The sequence below is a fragment of the Balaenoptera physalus genome, assembly GCF_965194825.1.
Source record: "Balaenoptera physalus genome assembly, contig: HAP1_SCAFFOLD_717, whole genome shotgun sequence".
Lineage (NCBI taxonomy): Eukaryota > Metazoa > Chordata > Mammalia > Artiodactyla > Balaenopteridae > Balaenoptera > Balaenoptera physalus.
In genome coordinates this window covers 418,442-432,436 of record NW_028126046.1, presented here as the reverse complement: position 1 = coordinate 432,436, position 13,995 = coordinate 418,442, and the positions used below count along the sequence as shown (strand labels likewise).

At 47.2% G+C, this 13,995-nt stretch overlaps 1 long non-coding RNA gene across 1 annotated transcript; it reads left to right on the top strand.

The window, feature by feature from the left end:
- The first annotated feature begins 10,148 nt into the window (after positions 1–10,148).
- Positions 10,149–12,868, top strand: LOC309653633. The gene is made up of 2 exons (XR_014259303.1): positions 10,149–11,552; positions 11,669–12,868. It is a non-coding gene; the product is annotated as an uncharacterized lncRNA (long non-coding RNA).
- The last annotated feature ends 1,127 nt before the right edge of the window (positions 12,869–13,995 follow it).

Below are 13,995 nucleotides of genomic sequence, written 5' to 3'. Positions count from 1 at the left end.
TGGGTCAAATGTCGTACTGAAGATCTCCTTTTATATGAGCAGGAAGGAGTAGCTCATCAGATGGGAATATGCTCTATGGAGGTACTGACCTCTGAGAAGGGTCTCTTTATGCTAGACTGCAGAATCATGATGGAAATGATGAATTGGGTCTACATGGGCCTGGTTAAACATGGCTGGGAAACATCTTTTTCTTGAGATCCACATCACACTTTCTTAGTAGAGTGGAAGAAAGATTTGGAGAAATAAGACTGTATTTCAGATAGCAATAGTGGCCCTTCCTGCCTGGGTGAACCTGGACAATTTACAGAATATCACTCCGCCTCAATTTTTTTCACCTTAACATGGTGTATTAGTTTCTGCGGGCTGCTGTAGCAAAGTACCCAAAAGTAGGTGGTTTAAGACAACAGAATTTATTGTCTCACAGTTCTGGAGCCTGGAAGTCTGAAATCAAGGTGTGTCAGGGCGATGCTCCCTCCGAAGGCTCTAGGGAAAATCCTTCCTCGCCTCTCCCAGCTTCTGGAGCTTGCTAGCTGTCCTTGGGGTTCCTTGTCTTGTAGCTGCTTCACTCCACTCACATGGCCTGTGTGTCTTCACATCATCTTCCCTCTGTGTGTATCAGTTTCTGTGACCAAACTTCTTTTTACAAGGACACCAATCATATTGGATTAAGGCCCATCTTAATGACCTCATTTTAACTTGATGACCTCTGTAAAGACCCTGTTTCCAAATCAGCTCACGTTCTGAGGTCCTGGGGGTTAGAACATCAACATCTCTTTTTGAGGGGACACGATTCAGCCCATAATATATGGGAATAATATTTACCCTATAGGCAACCATCTAGCACGGATGTGAACCCCATAAAGGAGAGAGATTATATGATGATGATCACAGGAAGGGTGATTTAAAGTGATTAAATCTTCAAAGTCATTCACTTATTCACTCATTATTTCCACAGACACTTACTGAAAGCTGTGTGCCAGGCGCCAGGGACCAACCTTTTTTTTTTTTTGGTTCCTACCTGGCTCCTGCCTTGGTCCCAGTTTCCCCCAGTCCCTGGCATTGGCTCCCTCTCCGCTGTGTAATCTCCTTCCTGCCTGGGTGGCCCAAGGGCTGGACCAGGCTTCCGGCTACAGACCCTCGGCTCTGCCACCAGCACCAAGGCTGCCTTGCTTCCCCAGCCCTGTTCTTCCTGCTCTGTCTTCCTAACCTCCCAGGATCGAAGCTCTGACTTCATTCTCACCACCAGGGCCTTGCTTCTGCATGTTATCCCTGCCAAGGGGGGTGATTTGACAGGAACTGATGAAGCCCTTAGCTGGAAACAGCCCTGGGGACTTTCTCTAGTCTGGGAGAGTTTGCATCCTCTCCCTTCTCCATCCACGTTTTGTCCTCCTCTCCTTCTCTTCTGGCTCCCAGCCTGAGCTTTCCACATGCCCTGCAGAGCACCTGGCCATACTCAACCCCTGTGCAGATGTGCAGATCTCAGGTGTTTAAGGATTGCAAGGAGGAGGCTGCAGACACACAACCACACACACACACACACACACACACACACACACTATACGTTCCCAACCTATTTAATTAGGAATCTTCCTCTTAAAGCAAGTAAGGCAGTTTATGTAGGAGCAGAGGCAACACACCTTGGGGTGGTTTTTCCTTGGAGCTGGGGTTTTAACAGGACATGCAGCTGCTGGTGACACTTTCCCCTCCAGAATTAAGAAAGCGGGTGGGGGCTTCCCTGGTGGCGCAGTGGTTGAGAATCTGCCTGCCAATGCAGGGGACACGGGTTCGAGCCCTGGTCTGGGAGGATCCCACATGCCGCGGAGCAACTGGGCCCGTGAACCACAACTGCTGAGCCTGCGCGTCTGGAGCCTGTGCTCCGCAACAAGAGAGGCCGCGATAGTGAGAGGCCCACGCACCGCGATGAAGAGTGGCCCCCACTTGCCGCAGCTAGAGAAAGCCCTAGCACAGAAACGAAGACCCAACATAGCAATCAATCAATCAATCAATCTTTAAAAAAAAAAAAAAAAGAAAGCAGGTGGATTCTTCTTAAGCCGCTGCCCTTTTATATACAGGGCTTACATTACCTTCCCAGAGGAACTTATATTAACAATGCACACACTGGCTACATATTAGAATCACCTGGGGGTGGGAGGTAACTACCCCCAAATACCCAGGTTTCTGGGTATATAGAGTCAACAGGTCTTTGACAAAGGAGCAAATGTAATTCAGCTGAGGAAGGATAGTCTTTTCAATAAATGGGGTTGGGACACCTGGATATACACATGCAAAAAAAAAAAAAATTAAAAAAAAGAATCTACACACAGACCTTGTGCCCGTCACAAAACTTACCTGAAAATGGCTCATCGTCCCAAATGTAAAATGCAGCACTATAAAAGTCCTAGAAGGCAACACAGGAGAAAAATCTAGGTGATCTTAGGTTCCGTGATGACTTTTAGATACAATACCAAAAGCACAATCCACGAAAGGAAAAAATGATAAGTTGGACTTCATTAAAATGAAAAACTTCTGTTCTGCAAAAGATACTGTTCAGAGAATGAAACAACAAGCCACAGACTGGGAGAAAAATGCTTGCAAAACACGTATCTGATAATGGGCTAGTATCCAAAATACACAAACAACTTTCAAAACTCAGCAATAAGAAACAAGCAACCCAATTTAAAAATGGGCAAATGACCTGAACACACACTTCACCAAAGAAGACTTACGTACTTATGAGAAATAAGAACATGAAAAGATGCTCAACATCCTATGTCACGAGGAAGCTGCAAATTAAGACAACGAGATGCATATATACCTACTGGAATGGCCAAAATCCAACACCCTGACGACATCAAATGCTGGCAAGGATGTGGAGCAACAGGAACTCTCATTCATTGCTGGTGGGAATGCAACATGGTGCAGCCACTTTGGAAAACAGTTTGGCAGTTGCGTACAAAATGAGACATACTCTTAGCACACGATCCAGCAGTCATACTCCTTGCAATTCACCCAAATGCGTTCAAAACTTATGTCCACACAAAAACCTGTACACAGATGTTTATAACAGCTTTCTTCATAGTTGCCAAAACTTGGAAGCAACCAAGATGTCCTTCAATAGGTGAATGGGTAAACAAACTGCTCTACAGCCATACAACAGGATATTATTCAACTAGACAAAGAAATGAGCTATCAAGCCATGAAAAGGTGTGGAAGAATCTTAAATGCATATTGCTAAGTGTAAGAAGACAATCTGAAAAGGCTACAGACTGTATGATTCCAAGGATATGACTTTCTGGAACAGACAAAATTATGAAGACAATAAAAAGATCTATGGTTGCCAGGGGTGAGGGGGCAGGGAATGATGACTAGGTGAAGCACAGGGGATGTTTACAGCAGTGGAACTATTCTGTGTGACACTGGAATGGTGGCTACATGTCATTAATACACTTGTTAAAATCCATGAAATGTACAACACCAGGAGTGAACCCTAATGTAAACTGTGGACTTTCGCTAATAGTAACATGTCAATATTGGCACATCAGTTGTAACACATGTACCACACTAGTGCAAGATGTTACCAATAGCAGAAACTTTTTAAAAAGCAAGGAGGGTCAAGGCATATAGATAACACAGCAAAAGCAAGGTGGGGAACAGTGCATGCTACACTTTCATTTTATGTGTAAATATATATGATTTCTCGTCGGTTTTAAAATGATCTCTGGAAGTTGCCTCTGAGAGAAGTGAGTGGCTGAGGACAGGGCTTGGATGGAGACTTACTGTACTGTCCTTGTGTACCTTTTAAAATCTGTGCCTTACACATGTAATCTCTCTTCAAAAATAAATAAGATTAAAAAAAAAGGAAGACAGAAGAAAACAACAGAGATACCCAGACTGTAACCCAGATTAGTGTAATCGGTATCTCTGGGAGTGAAGTCAAGGCATGAATAGTTTCTAAAGCCCCTCCAGGTATTCAGGAGAGAACCACGGCTTTAGAGGACCGTTTGCAAACGTGGGGCTCCCCTGGTTCTTGCACCAAACTCATCAGCAGGGCCAAACTCTCGTGGGTGTGGACAGATAAAGCAGGGTCAGTGCCCAGGTGTCTCTCAACCTTAGCTCACCCCCAGTGTCTGGTTGTCTGGAAACCCATTTCCCCAGGTTTACCAGCCAGCGCCCTCTCCCTGGTTTAATTCAAGTTTACCAGATGAGTTTCAAAAGCAATGCACTTGCTTTCCTTGCAGCTAGCTATGTTAATTACAGAGAATTGTGAGTCTCTGGGGAGGCAATTGCTCAGAGTTCAGCTCTTGAGTCTGTCCATTTCATCTTTCATTTCCTTTGCTCTCTCCCAAGGGGCTGGGAGCTGTGACCTCCAGGCACTGGCAATGGATGCAGCACAGCATGGCTGGTAAGAGCATCGCTCAGACTGCCTCAGATTTGCATCCCAGCTGCCGCTCGCCAGCTTGTCTTTAAGGAGCCCAGCTTTCTTCCTGGGGTTAAGCTGGCAGCACCACCATGCTAAATTCAGCAAGAGTTCTAGGGCAGTATGGGCAATAACTGCATTTCCCCTAATCTGAGATATTGTATGTGAAAGCTCACTAACAATTGTGTTTTTTAATTAAAAAATAAAAGTAAACTCTTGCCCCGCGGACCAGGCTCCAGGCCAGGTAGTGAGGGTACAAAGAGAAGAAAAACTCCATCCCTCCCCTTCCCTCCCTCTACCTCCTTTCAGTCTATTCCCACGGTGAAAAGCCAACATGGAACCAAAGTTGAGGAAGAGCTGAAGAACTAATTAGGCAGGTTTCAAAGAAAAATTGGGGGAATTATGGTGTTTGTTTGCTCCTTTTCTGTTCCCACCCTCAGCTTGTTTACCTTCTGTCCACTCTTCCCTTCCTTCCTCCCCCTGTTTATACAAGTGCTTCCTTATCGGGCTGACATTCCCCATCTCAAAGATGATGAGAGGAATTGATTGGGAAATCTGTTCTGCATTTTGTGTGCATCCTGTCCAAACTATTGTGTTTGAAAACGCTTGTGCTGTTTAATCTAATTTGCGTTCCCAGGAGCGAGGAGGTTTACTAAAGTCAGGAGGCAAAAACCACATGCAAATCTATTCAGACTGTGCACAGTCGTTGCTGTGACATGCTGTACTCTGGTTATATTTTTGCTCTTATACATCCTTTTGTTTTGTTTTTCCTAGAGTTAGAAATTCTTTTCTTTTCCTTTATTTAGTATTGATCAGGATTTGCTCAGAAAAGCAAACCAACGGTTTTATTTTCTGTTTTTTTCACCATGGCAGTGAAGGCCCAGAATACTAACCACTAGGCCACCAGGGGACTCCCTGAACTGTAACAGTTGTTTTGTTGTTGTTGTTCTACTTTTACTCCTGGATCTCTTTCTCCAGAAGCTTTCTGTTTTTCTGCTCCCTTCTTTGTGCATGGCACTTGACTGTTGTCTTGGGGCTTTTTTTTCAGTTTCTCTGATGTCTCACTGGTTTCCTGGATCTGGTCTTCTTTCTTGGTTTACTCCCTGCCTCCCTCTTCCCCTGAGTTTGTTTTATGTATATATGTGTGTGTGTGTGTGTGTGTGTGTGTGTGTGTGTGTGTGTGTGTGTGTGTGTGTGTATGTGTGCACATATGCTTTACTCCTGAAACTCCTCTTCTGGTACCTCCTAGGAAATAATGCATGGGAGATAGAACACTTACTGTCATGCCTGAAAATGTCTCAAACTTGGTTGATGGTTACGTGTTTAATTTTGATTGACAATTGAAAATCATATTTTCCCCCAGAACTTCCAAGGCCTTCGAACATCTGGTATTGTTCTTGAGAAATCCAATGACATTCGGATCCTCATTTCATCATATATAACCTTCCTTTCTCCCTCCCTCTCCCTCCTCCTCTGCTTCCTCCTCATTCTTTTCCTTTCTCTCTCTCTCTCTCCCTTTCCTTCAACTATCATTTTTATCCTGATTGTGAAATTTCATAATTAGGGTTTCCTGCTCTGGGCCTTTTTTTTGTACATAGCATTAGTTTTTTTTTTTTTTTTAATTTATTTATTTTATTTATGTATTTTTGGCTGTGTTGGGTCTTCGCTGCTGCACACGGGCTTTCTCCAGTTGTGGCTCGCGGGCTCTACAGCACCGGCTCAGCAGCTGTGACGCACGGGCTCAGCTGCTCCACGGCATGTGGGATTTTCCCGGACCAGGGCTCGAACCCGTGTCCCCTGCATTGGCAGGCGGATTCCCAACCACTGCGCCATCAGGGAAGTCCCTGCATTGGTTATTAAATGGGCCCTGTTAATCTGTCCAGATTGAAATTTTCCTATACTGTTTCCTTTATGTCTTTATGTTATTATCTTCCCATCCATTTCCTCCCTGTTTTCGTTTTATGGAACTTCTTCTACTAGTTAAGCATTGGACGCCCTGAACTGCTCATTGAATTCTCCTGTCAGCTTATCTATAGCTCATTTGTTTGTTTCTTCTCTTCCTGTTGCTTTTTAAAAGTACTTTCTGGGATATTTACTTGATTTAATTGAATCTTCCACTAAATTTTTTAACATTTTAACATTCATTATTTTAATGTTGTTTCTTAAAGAGCTGTCTTATTCTCTAATTGCCCCATCTTGGTATTAGAGCATTCTGTTCTTGTTTCATGAGAATAGTATCGTTCTATGTCTCTAAAGATACTGATGGTCTTTGGAAATTTTCTTCTGTTCTCCATATTTTGTCTATTTCCTGATTTTAAAAAAATCTTTTTTTGTTTTCTTTTCATCTTTATGTTGAACGCTTTCTTTAAAAGCCTATTGATACTTGGCTGTCTGTCAATGTTTCAGAATAGAGGACTTGAGCCGATGTGAAGCTCTCTGACTGTGATGGGGCAATGCCTCCCAGGCTGTGCTATTAGGGGATGGGGGTGGTCATGGGCTTTTTCATGGGGAGACTCTCCATTTACTCTGGGCTATCTGCTTGTTAACAGAGAATTCTGTTTCTTGAGAGAATATTGTCTGACCTCCTGCCTTGGGATATATATCTATCTGGTTGTTGGCATTTGGAGTCTGCGACTTGAAGGGGGTGATGGGGAGTGAGGAGGGGTGAAGGTTTCTTTGCTCTGTAGACAGACATCATTCATTTTCTTTCCTTAGCCTCACAGCTCAGCCACGCCTGCCAATGTGCCTCAAGTGCCTTTTTCTGAAGTCCATCCTGCAGGGTGGGAGGGGTGCTACAGACTGAAGGTTTGTGTCCCCACCAGACTCATAGGCTGAAGCCCGATGCCAGTGTGATGGTATTTGGAGGTGGGGCCTTTGGGTGTTGATTAGTATTAGATGAGGCGATGAGGGTGGACCCCCATGATGGGATTAGTGACCTTATAAGATCAGAGAGCCTCCCTCCCTCCTGGCACGTGAGGATAGAGCAAGAAGGTAGCCATCTGCGACAGGACCATGAATTGGCCACACCTTGATCTTGGGCTTCCCAGCCTCCAGAACTGAGAGAGAAATGTTTGCCATTGAAGCGCCCAGTCTAGGGTATTTTGTGATAGCAGCCTGAGCTGACTAGGAAAAGGAGTTGTTCTTTGCCTGTGCAGGGTACGAGGAGGGGACCTGGGGGCTTGATTATTCTGTAGAAAGTGTCCAGACAGTTCTGTTTTCAACCTCTGCCCTTGCCTATCTTCTCCAGAACGCAACGCCTCCACCCCGGGACTGCGGGTCCTTCCTCGGCCCCGCGCGCTAATGGTCCACCCTCTCCCCACCCTCTGACTTCCAGAATCGTGTTGATGCTGTGGCTTCCCCTCCTCTCCCTGTCTTTGGGGAGCGACCCTTTTGTTATTCCTTTACGTAACATTTCTGGTATTTCAGGCGGGAGCAGATATAAGTGTTTATGCTCATTCCCCATATTTACCTGAAGGTTCTCCTCTTTTGCTGGGCTGGTTGCAGCGGCCTTTGGTGGCTACTGCATTGTCCACACCTCAGGCTGCCCTCCTGGAGACTGTGCGCAGGGATGTAGGGATGCAGGGATACTAGCTGTGGCAGGAACGAGGCGACGTTTAAGCATGGGCCCTGGTCTGAGCTACAGCTGTTGAGCATTTGCTCTAACGCGCATTAGCTGTGTGTCCTTGGACAAGTCACAACCTCTCTGTGTTTCACCTGTGAAATGGGGGTTATAACAACACTTACCTGAAAGGTCAGCTAGATAGTGCCTGCAAAACACTTTGCTGCTTCCAGCACAGAGTAAGGGCTCAATAAATTGGAGCAATCGTTATTATTATTAATATAATTAACATACTATCGTACTTCTCAGAGATAAGAACATCTCTGTATTATCGTCATTACATCTGAGATTAGACCAGATAAAAACAAGACCCAATTATAATAATTTCTACCATGGGTCTTCTACCAAGACCCATGGTAGAAATTAGAGAAAAGTCCGAATGATTTCCACCAAGTTATGTATTAAATCATTTATTTATAATTATATTATTATTTATCATTTTATTATGTTATTTTATTCTTTGCTATTTATTTCTGTATCTAGTTATTTATGAAGCACCTGCTACGTAGCTGGTGCTATATACCGTAAGCCCCATGGGAACCAGGCCACAGAAGTGTGAAAGTGCAGACTCTGTCTTTAGGGAGCTTACATTTCAGCCAGAGAGAATAGTTAAAGAACAGCTAAATACTGAGTCATTAATTACTGGCTGAAGTGAAACAGGGATGAGCAAGGAGATGGTATGGGGGTTAGATGAGGGGAAACGTGGCTTGGGGGAAGATGTGGAATTGGTCTGGGCTTGGAGGATGAGGCAGGGCCAGATGCACCAAAGGAAGGACAGGGTCAGAAGCAATAGGAACCCCTTTCCCCACCCAGAGAGGGAGGGGAAGCTTTGTGTTTGCAGATCACAGTGAGAAGGGGTGGGGGGCCAGGGGCCGCAGAGGTGGGGTGTAAGGTTGGACGTTGAGGTGCAATCAGATTGTGAGCGGCTTAGAAAGAGGGGCGGACGGGCTGGCAGTTAACGTGGCAGACACCGGCTCTCTGGGCAGGAGGATGGCGGGGCGGATGGTGCAGCAGGTCCCTGGGGCTTTACTCCGGTCCCCATCTCACCCTCAGCAGAAGGAGAACTCAGAGGGAAAGTTTCCAAACTCGCCTGAGAAGCTGAGTGATGGGATGAATGAAAAATTGATGTGGGTCATAAATATTGTAGGAGAGAATGCACCAGATTCCCTTAAGGGTAAAGTTCAGGGAGAAACCTACTGCTGCGGAGGAAAGGGGTTCCGTGGGGGAGAGAGAGGGAGGGAGGGGGATGCCCATCGGGGATCCCGCGGTGCCACTCCCAGTATCCGGGGCCCCCGGGTCCTTGGAGAAGCTGCTGCTGCTCAGCGATGCTCCCGATGGAACAGAACGGCCAGTGTCCATTTGGTGAAGGGCATGGGGGCAGAGATGCTCCGTCTCCCTCAGGCTCAAGGCTGCTGCCCTGGATTCCTTTCCGCTTCCTCAAGGGGCGATGCAGATGTGACCCCAGAGAAGCTGAGGTCTCTGCTGAGCTCGCTGATGCTGGCTGACACTGGATAGCCCTCCTTTTCCACCAGCCCCACAAGCTCTTCCTCACAAGGCTCTCCATGGGGTCTGGGCGGAGTCCACAAGTCTCTGTGACCCTAGGTGGTCCCCTAGAGGTCAGAGTTCTGGGGCTCTGAGTCATTTTTCTGGTTGCCTCTTTGCTCCACATGCACCTCGGAGCACTGGTGCAAAGATCTTGGTGATGAGTCTTTGCATCCAAATACCTGCTGGTGAACTTTCTTCCGAGAAGGAGCACAGACAGTGAAAGGAGGGAGGCGGAGCCTTAATGCTGGCTCAGGGGGTCAGCCCCCCTGCCCGCATCCCCAGTGGCTTCTCATCACCTGTCTTGGCGGTTTATTTCAGGAACACTTGAGATGGGCGTGTAGTGTGAGGGGAATAGTTACAAGCAGCCAAGGCAGGGGTGGGGAGCGAGAACAGTCTTGCTGGGTGGTGGGCTGATAAACGTTCACCAGCTCTTGGGGGTAGGGGTAAGGGAGGCATCTTGACTGGCAACGTCTGCTGATTGCTGTGTGTTAACACTCTCACTGTGAGCCAGGTCATGTCACCAACAGGATGCCAGGCGGCTAACACAGTTCCCCAAGGTGTAGCAATAGACTCACCCAAGCTGGTAGGCACATGCCTGGCCCCACTGTCTTTGGAAGCTTAGAAACCTGAGCTGCCATCGTGCTTTCTACCATCAGCCACAGCGAGACTGGGTATCTTGCCTCCCTGTCCCTCAGGTGGCCAAGAGTTTGCCTTTCTCTGGACCCACGGTAGGTTATCATGGTAGAAATTAGAAACGGGAAACCCAGGGGAGCTTTGGAGAGTCCCTCTGGGCTCACTGACTGCTGATGGCATCGGAATCAGATGCAGGAAGGAGGGAGGGGCTGGTAGGAACCCCTGCAGTTGCCCCAGAGACTGAGGGATGGGCTGGCTGGCAACTGGTCCAGCTCTCCCTGCCTACCAGGGGTGTAGTTGGCAGTGCCTCCCACTGGCTGAAAGGTTTCTGATACCCCTGCCAGCCCTCTGAGTCCGTGTTGATGACAGCGACCACCTACCCAGCTCCATTACGGGTCAAGCACTGTGCTGGCTGCAATGTAGACCTCATCTCGGTCAGTCTCACAGCCACCCTAGGAGGTAAGCGTGATCTTGACCCCCACTTTACACACAGAAACCGAGGCTTGGATTAAATAACGTGCCCAAGGTGATACAGTTGGTAAGTAGCAGAGCTGGTTCTGTTTGACAGGAGCTGGGGGGAGTCAGCGCTGGGGGGGAGGGGCGGGGGAGGGGGAGCGGGAAGCCGGACTGGGGCCAGCTGCCCTGTCCCTCCCGGCCCCATCCTGTGGCAGCCAGGTGGGCGGCGGCATCTGTTGGCAGCTCTGGGTCAGGGGCGTCCACTGGCTCCCCCGGCAGGTCTTGGTGGGAGGGCGAGTCAGGCACTCTGTTCCCAGGAGGGGATGGCGGATCTTGGGCTTAATGATGGGCCTGCAGTACTGGCAAAGCGGGGATCACTCTGCCTGCTGGGAAATGTCCTAAGGAACCCAGCTGAGCTGCAGTTACGGAGGTAGATTTCCTGCTCTTTTCCACATCTCATGATTAATCCAGAAGCCTGAGCAGTGCGTGTGATGAGGCTCAGCAAAGTGGCTGTGGGCATCTCCAGCCTCCTTTGCAAGCCCCGCTTTTCCTCTGGAGTAGGTGCCCTGGAATCTGGGCCAGCCGTACACATTTCAGCAACTCGATTACAAGAGACAGAAGAGGCCGGGTGTGTGGCACCAATAAAACCGCACACACCCTGTACTTCTCTCTGCCTGTTGCTGGTTTGTGCATTTCCCCACCACACCTCCCGAGAGCAGTTTGTTTCCCGGAAGCAGCAGAAGAGAGGTCGGGAGAAGGAGATGCCTTATTGTTGTGAATGTGATGGACGTGGTGGCACCACAGGGGACTGGACAGCAAGGCAAAGACTCCAGTGTCTGATGAACTTACTGGTTGAACTTACCGCTTACTGGTCTTTGGCAGGTAATCAGCTTCTAAGAGTCTCTGTTTCTTCATCTGTAAAATTGGATCACGGTACCTGCACTCATTGATTTAACAAATAATATAAACAGATAAATCCATACTCTGGCGTATTCTAGGTGCTGGAAATCAAGCAGTAAACAGAACAGTCTCTCCTCTTCGGATGTTAATAGTCTAACATGGGAAGATGGAAAACGGCAATGACATCTGTGTCAGGTGGTTATGATACTTAGAAGAAAAATAAAGCCGGGCTGAGGGGTAGGGGAGACAGTGTATGCATGTGGGGATGACTTTTCTTAAAGGACAGTCAAGGAAGGCATCTTTGATAAGATGATACTTCAACAGAACCTGGAAGAAAATGAGGTGCCATATAGATGTCCAGGTACGGCAAAGAGCTAGTTCAAAGGTGCTGGAGTGGGAGAGTGCTTGGCAAGTTCAAGGAGCATGAAGAAGCTCTGTGTGGCTGGAGGGGTGGGAAAGTGGGGGTCAAGGAGAAGAGGGCAGAGAGGGTGTGTGTGTGTGTGTGCACGCAGGGGCTGGTTGGATCATACAGCCTGGCAGGGTTACTCTAAGTGAGATGGGAAACAACTGGTGGCCTTGAGCAGAGAAATGACCTGATGTATATTTTAGAAAGACCACTCTGGTTGTTCAGTGGAAAGGAGCTTTTAAGACTGTAAGCTCGGTGCTCTGTGACCACCTAGAAGGGTGGGATGGGGGGGAGGAGGGAGGTCCAAGAGGGAGGGGATATATGTATACCTATAGCTGATTCACTTCATTGTACAGCAGAAACTAACACAACATTGTAAAGCAATTATACTCCAATAAAAACAACAACAACACTGTAAGTGGAGAAGCCAAAAGACCAGGTCGCAGGTGACTGCATCTCCAGGTGAGAGAGGAAGAGAGCTTGGATTTCAGCAGTGGTCGTGGTGATAAGTGACCGTCAGAATCTGGAAATATTCTGTAGGTAGAACCTGTAGGACGAGCTAGTATGAGGGGTGGGTTGGGTGAATAGTGAGACACAAAGAGACACCTCGAGATTTTGTCCTGAGATTGGGATTGACACATACACACTACTGTGTATAAAATAGGTAACTAATAAGGACCTACTGTATAGCACAGGGAACTCTACTCAATACTCTATAATGGCCTGTACGGGAAAAGAGTCTAAGAAAGAGCAGATATACGTATCTGTATAACTGATTCACTTTGCTGTAAGCCTGAAACTAACACAACATTGTAAATCAACTCTACTCCAATAAAAATTTAAGAAAAAAGAAACAACACTTTTGCAATAAAAAAAAAGATTTTGTCCTGAACGATGGGTAAACTGGAGTTGTCACATATTGAAACGGAGAACTGGGTGAAAGGAGAACCCTTTGGTTGTGGGGTGCAGGAACCAAGAATTTGGCTTCAGGCGCATTAAGCAGCAGTAGTCTCTTGGATACCCAAGTGGAGGTGATGGGTAGACAGAGGCGTGTGAGCATCCGGGGCCCCGGGAGAGGCCGGGGCTGGGATACGCTCACCAGTGTGTAGTTCATTAACAATCTTGGGGCTGCATGAGATCATCAAGGGAGTGAGTGAGGATGGAGAAGAGGAGTGGGTGGGACATTCCAAGGTTTAAAAGTCAGAAAAATGAGACAGAACCAGCATGAGAATCAAGAGAGCCTGCTTAAGACGGGACATAGTACAGAGTGGGTGCTCAGTAAATCACAGCCACTGCCATCACCATGACCATCGGTATTTTCATGGGCAGAGTACGGAGAAGTGAAGTTTGAAACCAAAATAGCAAGAGTTCAGGAGGACGCACTTCATCTACTTTTTCCTCTTTTCCTTCCCTTTCCTCTGGTTGTGCATCAACCGTGGTCTCAGACTTCCAGCTACTTACTAGAAATAAAACAAAACCATACAAAACTTCTGGGCACCTTACAAGCCCACAACTCAGTTCAAGATACTCAAGAAGAGCTGAGGTCTTTGGGTTGTTGGTAGGGTGAGTAATCACTGAACAGAGTCAGGGAACTGGATGTGACTTTCTCCTCTTACCAACTCACTATATGACCTCAGGCAAGTCCGTCCCTGCCTCAGTCCTGGAGGAGGATAGAGACTTCCATTCAGGGGAGAATACTGACTAGCTCACCAAGTTTCCTACTTGGATGGCATCTCTGCCATTTGCTTTTCTCCTCTCCAAAGCATATAGATCCTATCCTCAATTATTAAAGCAAGATAACAGTGCTTTTGATTTCCCTCTGAGAGTCTAACCTCGAATTGTGGGCTGTTTAGTACTTACAAAGTCTGGGAGAGGAGTGCCCTCTAGGAGTGACCATCCAAGGTCCCCCGCCCCATCCACCCCTGTAGGCAGTCTGAGGCAGATGCCTCTCACTGGTCTACCAGAAGGCCAATTACTTGAACCATATTAGTTTATTTATAATTATCTTCACTGAATTGC